An 8,963-nucleotide genomic window follows, 5' to 3' on the forward strand; every position below is an offset into this window, starting at 1 on the left:
AGGGCAGGGACGTAATCAACGCAAGCTAATGACTCGCGCTTACTGGGAATTCCTCGTTCAAGGGAAACAATTGCAAGTCCCTATCCCTAGCACGACCGGGGTTCAACGGATTACCCGGACCTTTCGGCCTAGGGAACACACGATGATCCGGTCAGTGTAGCGCGCGTGCGGCCCCGAACATCTAAGGGCATCACAGACCTGTTATTGCTCAATCTCGTGTGGCTAAACGCCACTAGTCCCTCTAAGAAGTTGTCTCCGACCCAATGGGTCGAGCAGCTATTTAGCAAGTAAGAGTCTCGTTCGTTATCGGAATTAACCAGACAAATCGCTCCACCAACTAAGAACGGCCATGCACCACCACCCACAGAATCAAGAAAGAGCTCTCAATCTGTCAATCCTCGCTGTGTCCGGGCCGGGTGAGATTTCCCGTGTTGAGTCAAATTAAGCCGCAGGCTCCACTCCTGGTGGTGCCCTTCCGTCAATTCCTTTAAGTTTCAGCTTTGCAACCATACTTCCCCCGGAACCCAAAGACTTTGGTTTCCCGGAAGCTGCCGGACAGTTCTTAAGTTCGACACTGCCCGATCGCTAGTCGGCATCGTTTAAGGTCAGAACTAGGACGGTATCTGATCGTCTTCGAACCTCTGACTTTCGCTCTTGATTAAAGAAAACATTCTTGGCAAATGCTTTCGCAGTCGTTCGTCTTGCGCCGATCCAAGAATTTCACCTCTAACGGCACAGTACGGATGCCCCCGTCCGTTCCTATTAATCATTACCTCGTGCTCCGAAAACCAACAAAATAGAACCGAGGTCCTATTCCATTATTCCATGCAACATTATACAAGCGTAAAGCCTGCTTTGAACACTCTAATTTTTTCAAGGTAAACTTGCCGGACCACCGCAACACTCAGTTAAGAGCACCGCGAAGGCACCGACCAACAAGAACAACGAGGCCAGTGCTAGCCTTTCGACCGACCAACCTCGCCGTCCCTATATCCAACTACGAGCTTTTCAACCGCAACAACTTAAATATACACTTTTGGAGCTGGAATTACCGCGGCTGCTGGCACCAGACTTGCCCTCCAATGGATACTCGTTAAAAAGTTTAAAGTGTACTCATTCCAATTGCAGGACCTCGTACGAGGTCTGCATTGTTATTTTTCGTCACTACCTCCCCGAGCCGGGAATGGGTAATTTGCGCGCCTGCTGCCTTCCTTGGATGTGGTAGCCGTTTCTCAGGCTCCCTCTCCGGAATCGAACCCTGATTCTCCGTCACCCGTTACAACCTCGGTAGGCCGATACCGTACCGACGATAGTTGATAGGGCAGTTGCTTTAATGAGATGTCGCCAGCACTAGGCCGTGCGATCCGCAAGCTTATCCAGAGTCACCATTGTAACGACCCGAAAGCCGGTTAGTTTTGGTCTGATAAATGCGCGCCTCACGTCAGTTCGGCGCTTTACGCATGTATTAGCTCTAGAATTGCCACAGTTATCCATGTAAAAGCGTACAATCAAATGAACCATAACTGATTTAATGAGCCATTCGCAGTTTCACTGTACGTGAGCTCGTACTTACACTTGCATGGCTTAATCTTTGAGACAAGCATATGACTACTGGCAGGATCAACCAGATAACTATCCGAGGGCGTTTAAACCCGTTGCTCGACTGAGCGTTTTTACTGTATAAATACAGACCTTTTCTATCACTCGGCTTAAAAGCCTTGCGAACGTTACTGAAAGTCGGCGCCGGCCTTTTGCTGTTTAAAGCGCCAGCCCGCGTCGACTGCAGCATGCAGCTATACAACTGACTGTTCTTTCTCCCGACCAACCGTTTGCCTTCTGCCGGTTAACTCGTCAGCAGCAACACGCCATCTGTCTGCTGCAGTTACCCGCCTCGAGCCGTGCCTGCCTGCGTCGGCTACTCGTCTCGACGACTTCGCAAAGCTATAAGCCTACCGCCGCTGGACGCTTGTAGTTTTTCATACGCTGCTCCAATGCGTTTACATAGCACGTTCGCCGCCGCTGCAATAGCCGCGCCTCGGGTGCTAAACAGTAATGCTTTAAGCCCGCTTTCTCGCCAAGTCGACCGAACGCACAAACACGTCTCTCTCACTAGTGTAAAGTAATGCATACGTGTATGATGCTCAAATGTTGCTGTTGAACTTTTTTTGCCGATTTTTTTCAATTTGTTTGTTTCTTTTCAATTATTTTAATGTTTTAAGCTTATTTATGCTACGTTTAAATGTTTTAATACTTTTTTTATACTTTATTTAATATGTTTAAAAGAAATAAATAAAAAATAATATATATAAACTACTTTTTTTAATGTTTTAAATATGTTTGTTTATTATAAATAAACTTTATTTGTATTATTTTTTATTTAAACTTACTTTTTAAATCTTTATACTTGTTTTATCGTTTTAAGCACATTGCGATAAATATAATAAACAAAAAATTGAATGAAAATAATAATAATAAATAAAAAAAAAAAAAAAACATATGCTTATTTTATATGTTTCATTTTATTTTTATTTAAACTTACCTTTCAAACCTTAATACTCGTTTTATTTTTTTAAGCAGATCGCGATAAATATAATAAACAAACAATTAAATAAAAATAAATAAAAATAAAATAAAAAAATCAAACAAAAGCTTATTTTATATGTTTCATTTTATCTTTATTTAAACTTCCTTTTAAACCTTTATAATTGTTTTATTTTTTAAGCACATCGCGATAGATATAATAAACAAACAATGAAATAAAAATAATAATAATAATAATAATAATAAATCATAAGCTTATTTTGTATGTTTCATTTTATTTTATTTAAAACTTACAACTTAAACCTTTGTATTTGTTCTATTCTTTTAAGCACATCGCGATAAATATAATAAGCAAACAATTAAATAAAAATAAAATAAAAAATCAAACATAAGCTTATTTTATATGTTTCATTTTATCTTTATTTAAAATTACTTTTTAAACCTTTATAGTTGTTTTATTTTTTAAGCACATCGCGATAGATATAATAAACAAACAATGAAATAAAAATAATAATAATGAAAAAAAAATCATAAACTTATTTTATATGTTTCATTTTATTTTTATTTAAACTTACTTTTTAAATCTATATAGTTGTTTTATTTTTTAAGCACATGGCGATAAATATAATAAGCAAACAATTAAATAAAGATAATAACAAATAAATAAAACAATACGGCTAAACTATAAAAAGAAAACTAAATAACTGATAAATACTTGTAAAACATTATTTGAAAAATTTATTTTGAAACACAACACGATTGATTTATAAATAATAATATAATTTTAATTTGTGTAGTTCATTTAAAGTAGTCTCCCTTTTTGCTTCTGGTTTTATTAGAGTTATATATAACAATAAATTGTGTAGTTTATTTAAAGTAGTCTCCCTTTTTGCTTCTAGTTTAATTAAAGTTATATAACACATACTATAGTAAGTTAAATAAACTATAGTAACTTTATAAAACTACTTTACAAAATACATTTGTATAATTTAATAACTTTAAAATAACTATCAAGAATAAAATAGAATAGAATAGCTTTAAGTTTAGTATACAATTGGTATGTAAATTGTGTAGTTTATTGAAAGTAGTCTCCTTATTTGCTTCTGGTTTTACTTGAGTTACATAACGTTAAATAAACATACTTAATAAACGTAACCATCAATACTGTCATTTTAATAAAACTAAGTACAAATAACAATACAAATACAAGAACTTTAAAAAGCCTTCGCTTGTATCTGTTGGTAACAGTAAATAACCTATTATGACTCACAATACAAGAGTGCGAAATTTATTTTTCATTTGATTTTTCAGGTATTTATTTATTTGTGGAAATAAACTTTTTTATTACATTAGAAACTAATTGAATTTTTCCTCTAACTATACCTATTATTATATTTAGTATGCTTAAAAGTAATAAAATGAAACGTCGCGATTATATAATAAACAAACAATCAAACAAACAAAGAAATAAAAAAAAATATTTTTTTAAACTTATATTTCAACTATATGTCTTATTTTATTTTCATTTAAACTTACTTTAAACCTCTGTATTTGTTATATATATTTCAACACAATACGATTAAACTATAAGACAAACAACAAAATAAAATAATCACATTAATAAATACACTAAGCAAATAGCTAGAATAAATATAAATAGTTCAATATATACAATATATTTCTTCTATTTTTAAGTTACTTGTTAAACATATTTATTTAAAAATGTTTCTTTAGAATATAAAACTAACAGTTGTACAAATAAAGAAATTAAAAAGCCAAAACACATAACACTAACTTTTCATAAATTAGATATGCAAATATGAACAAAATAATAACTAAATTGTAAAGCTTTTGTAAACTGTGAACTTATAAACTTATAATAATAATTGCATATTCACTATTCACAATAGCTTTTTATTTAGTACACAACTGGTCTGTAAATTGTGTAGTTTATTGAAAGTATAATCCCGTTTTGCTTCTGGTTTAAATTAAGTTATACAACACATACTAAAGTAAATTAAATAAAGTAATTCACTACTATCTATTAAATAAAACCAATTTACAAAATACATTAATTTAAATTAAAGTGAATTTTGAACTTATAATAATAATTGCATATTCACTATTCAGAATTTCTTTAAATTTAGTACACAACTGGTCTGTAAATTGTGTTGGTTCTATTCAAGTACCTCCTTGTTTGTTTTGTTTTAGTTGTATTTATTTTTAGATACTAGCACATTCAATACACATAATAAAGTAAACCAAATAAACTCTATTAATTTAAACTAAGTACAAATACATTAAGTTAATACAAAACTTTAAAAAGCTTTTGCTAGTATCTGTTGGTAACAGTAAATAACTTATTATGACTCACAATACAAAAGTGCAAAATTTATTTTCGTTTGATTTTTCAAGTAGCCACGCTTTTATTTGTTTGTGGACAAAAAGACTTTAAAGTTTTAGTATAAAAGACTAATTGTATTAATTTTAACTCAGAAAATTGTACTCTACAAGATGGTGCCATTATTTTTTCGATATCTCAAACTGGTCAAACCACTTTTTTAGCGCTCTAATTGGTTTAAACAGCAAATAACGTTATCTGATTGGCTTGAGTTTTTATTTGCTAATAACTAGAATTTACTTTTCTTTTAAGCGTTAAAGAAATGTAAATAAACGAGTAATAAGTATAAATAGGTCAGAAAGAAAAATAGTACAAAAAAGATGAATTCAAAAAGCAAAAGCCTACGGCACGTGGTATTCCCAAGCGGTCACCCATCTAAGTACTAACCACGCCCGACACTGCTTAACTTCCCAGATCGGACGAGATGGGGTGTGCTCAGTGTGGTATGGTCGTAGGCGTTTGAAAGCGTTTACAAGCCTTTATAAACCCTTCGGTTTGTTTAAAAAACCTATTTGCACTTGATTTACAATCGATTTGATATTTTAAAATTATTCCTTATAAAATTTTAACCTGAATTAACTTTTTTTTTGTTTTTTTAATCAACAGTTACTCCCAAACTGTACTAAAACTGTATTGTAACTGTACAAAAGTGTTTGTTTAAATTATTGTTATCTATAAATTACCTAAGACCAGGACAAGTAGAAGTAAAGTTTATTGAATTATTAAATAAATAAAAAATCGTAAAATAAAATAATACAATATGTTTACAATTTGTCATTGATCTATCCATTTATGTTATTGCATTACAAATACAAACATTTCATACATTCAAGAGTATTATTCATCAATCTTTTCAATATAATAAGTTTTAAATTTATATTTATTTTTAAATAATTCCTGACATTTTAGATTACCTGAGATTTTTTTTTAATTAAATTAATTTTAGTAATTAAATACTTGACGTTCTATTTTGTTTAATTTGATAACTCAACCATGCTTATTTTTTTTTTACTAATTTAAAGAACTATTAAACTAAAAGACATTACATACAGCTTCTAAAAGTTTTAAACACCTTAAAAAATATTATTATTTTAAAGATATATTAAAGAACTAAACAGATATTACTCCTAAAAAATCTTGTTAATAATATATAAAAAGTACTCAAAGTCAGACTCGGAAATATATATACTGTTGTATATCTTACTTGAAGTTCACTGTAATTGACACTGAAAAATTGACACTTGAAGTTCACTGAAAAATCAACCTATTTATATAGCAAAATATTTCTTTATCTTTGTCGTGGCGCGGTGGGTCAGTGGTCTTATCAGCTGACTCATAAGCAGAAGGTTGAGAGATCGAATCCCGCTAGTCGTCACGAAACACCACTATCGTTCAATGTTCGGGCTTCAAATTCTTTGAGATTATACTGTACTATTTATCTATCTAACTAATCTATCTAACAAATGTTGTTCAATCTAGGTTGTGGGTACTTGGGTCGAGTAATGCCTTTGACTTACAATCTGTTGTGGATTGACAATATTCCTCTATCTATCAATAAACAAATCTATCTAATAAATGTTGTTCAATCTAGGTTGTGGGTACTTGGGTCGAGTAATGCCTTTGACCTACAATCTGTTGTTGATTGTCAACATTCCTCTATCTATCAATAATGATTATATTCAATATTAAATGTTGATTAATTCAGTTGTAAGAAAACCAGTGCGCTGGTTAGGTTGGGTAAGGCCTTCGACTTACAATCTTGGGGATTATCAACGTTCATCACAAGTACAGTAACGATCTCATTGAATTTCCAGTTGGAACATTGGATTGTAGTGGTGGCCTACTTTGTAGGTTTTTTGCCTAGTTTGTTTTTTGCCTAGTAGTGTTTGCCTAGTTTGACAAACTATTGTATATATATTGTACAACTTTATTTGTATTATTTTTTATTTAAATTACTACTTATTATTAAAGAATTAAATTTTCTTAGAAAAAAAAAACTATGTATTTGAACTAATGCTTATTTTATATGTTTTGTTTTATTTTTATTCAAACTTACTTTAAACCTCTGTATTTTTTATACAATACGATTAAACTATATAACAGAAAAATAATTAAATAATCAAACTATTGAATAAGCAGTTAATTAGTGTGTTTTTTTATGCTTCTTTCATTTTTAACTTACTTGTTAACCATATTTCTTTTATTAAAGTATAAAACTAACAGTTACTAAATTTATATTTATTATATTTAAAAAAAAACTTCTATACTAACTCTAATTTCAAAGCATATTAAAACATACAAATTTTACCAACTAAATATTTATTTTTATTTTTATTATTATAATTTTCAAACATAAGCTTGTATACCTTATATACCTATATACCTCATATAGTAGGCTTGACATAACATAACATTATTTAATTCTTTTTGTTTGAAATAAACTCATTTAGTTATTAGTAAATTACAACATAAATGTTTATAACAATAAAACTAAGATTTAGCTTTTGAGTTAGTAAACTTTGATAGTTTTCTTTTAATAGTTTAATAGTCCTTATTTAAGTTCAAACAAAATTGCTATATATTTAATACACATACAAAAGTAAACTAAGTAAACGTAATTCAATAGTTTCTATTAAGTAAAAGTAATTACAAATACATTAAGTTAATACAAAACTTTAAAAAGCTTTTGCTAGTATCTGTTGGTAACAGTAAATAACTTATTATGACTCACAATACAAAAGTGCAAAATTTATTTTCGTTTGATTTTTCAAGTAGCCACGCTTTTATTTGTTTTTGGACAAAAAACTTTAAAGTTTTAGTATAAAAGACTAATTGTATTAATTTCAACTCAGAAAATTGTACTCTACAAGATGGTGCCATTATTTTTTCGATATCTCAAACTGGTCAAACCACTTTTTTAGCGCTCTAATTGGTTTTAAACAGCAATAACGTTATCTGATTGGCTTGAGTTTTATTTGCTAATAACTAGAATTTACTTTTCTTTTAAAGCGTTAAAGAAATGTAAATAAAACGAGTAATTAAGTATAAATAGGTTCAGAAAGAAAAATAGTACAAAAAAGATGAATTCAAAAAGCAAAAGCCTACGGCACGTGGTATTCCAAGCGGTCACCCATCTAAGTACTAACCACGCCCGACACTGCTTAACTTCCCAGATCGGACGAGATGGGGTGTGCTCAGTGTGGTATGGTCGTAGGCGTTTGAGAGCGTTACAAGCCTTTATAAACCCTTCGGTTGTTAAAAAACCTATTTGCACTTGATTTACAATCAATTTGATATTTTAAAATTAATCCTTATAAAGTTTAACTTGATGTAAGTATTTTTTTTATTAAAACCTATTTTTTTGGTGTTTTAATTACAATTACTCCCTGTAACTTTATTTAAGACTTTGTTTAAAAGATTGTTAACTATATTCTATATTAAATACTATGATAATTAGAAGTAAAGTTTATTAAGTGATTAAACTAAATAAAAAATATTGTTAAAATAAACATGTTGTGTTTAGTTTGTTTTACTATTTCTCATTGTTCTATTTATAGATGGTAATTGTTTTACTTCAAGAATATTTATAGTAGTTTCTAAAGAATATCTTCATACTACATCAGATTTTACGATTAACTTAATTTTAGGTAATAAAAATATTTGACGTTTAATTCAATAACTCAACTATGTTTATGTTATAAATAATAGTATATAAATACACATACATATAATATAATAATATGTTATAACTAGTTGTTTTACTTTAAAATGAATAATTAAGCGAAGAATTAAAAGAACTCACATTTTGAAGAGAGCGTGGAAAACCAGAATAGTCTTTTAAACATTTATAAATTATCGATAAATATAGAATACAATAGAATTAAACATATAAACGTAACTGTGGTTGCTTAGAAACTAAACAAGAAATTTTTTTAATAAAAATATAAAATAGTTATTATATAGAATTAAAATAAAATAAAAGTAATATAAATATATTTTTAAACTAAATAACAATTCACGA

General features: G+C 29.8%; 3 non-coding genes across 3 annotated transcripts in view; all 3 read right to left on the bottom strand.

Moving 5' to 3' along the window:
* The window catches only part of LOC145848144 (small subunit ribosomal RNA), a 1,808-nt gene extending 177 nt beyond the window's left edge, over nucleotides 1-1,631 (bottom strand). Inside the window, exon 1 of the ribosomal RNA XR_014371751.1 lies at nucleotides 1-1,631. This exon is cut by the window's left edge and continues 177 nt beyond it. This is a non-coding gene — a ribosomal RNA (small subunit ribosomal RNA).
* A 3,649-nt stretch (nucleotides 1,632-5,280) lies between these two features.
* Nucleotides 5,281-5,399, bottom strand: LOC145848149 (5S ribosomal RNA). Its single transcript, XR_014371756.1, has one exon. It is a non-coding gene; the product is annotated as a 5S ribosomal RNA (ribosomal RNA).
* A 2,641-nt stretch (nucleotides 5,400-8,040) lies between these two features.
* LOC145848150 (5S ribosomal RNA) lies at nucleotides 8,041-8,158 on the bottom strand. Its single transcript, XR_014371757.1, has one exon. It is a non-coding gene; the product is annotated as a 5S ribosomal RNA (ribosomal RNA).
* Between the last annotated feature and the right edge of the window lie 805 nt (nucleotides 8,159-8,963).

This window comes from Thalia democratica, unplaced genomic scaffold, assembly GCF_965202585.1.
Source record: "Thalia democratica unplaced genomic scaffold, ktThaDemo2.hap1.1 HAP1_SCAFFOLD_1254, whole genome shotgun sequence".
NCBI lineage: Eukaryota > Metazoa > Chordata > Thaliacea > Salpida > Salpidae > Thalia > Thalia democratica.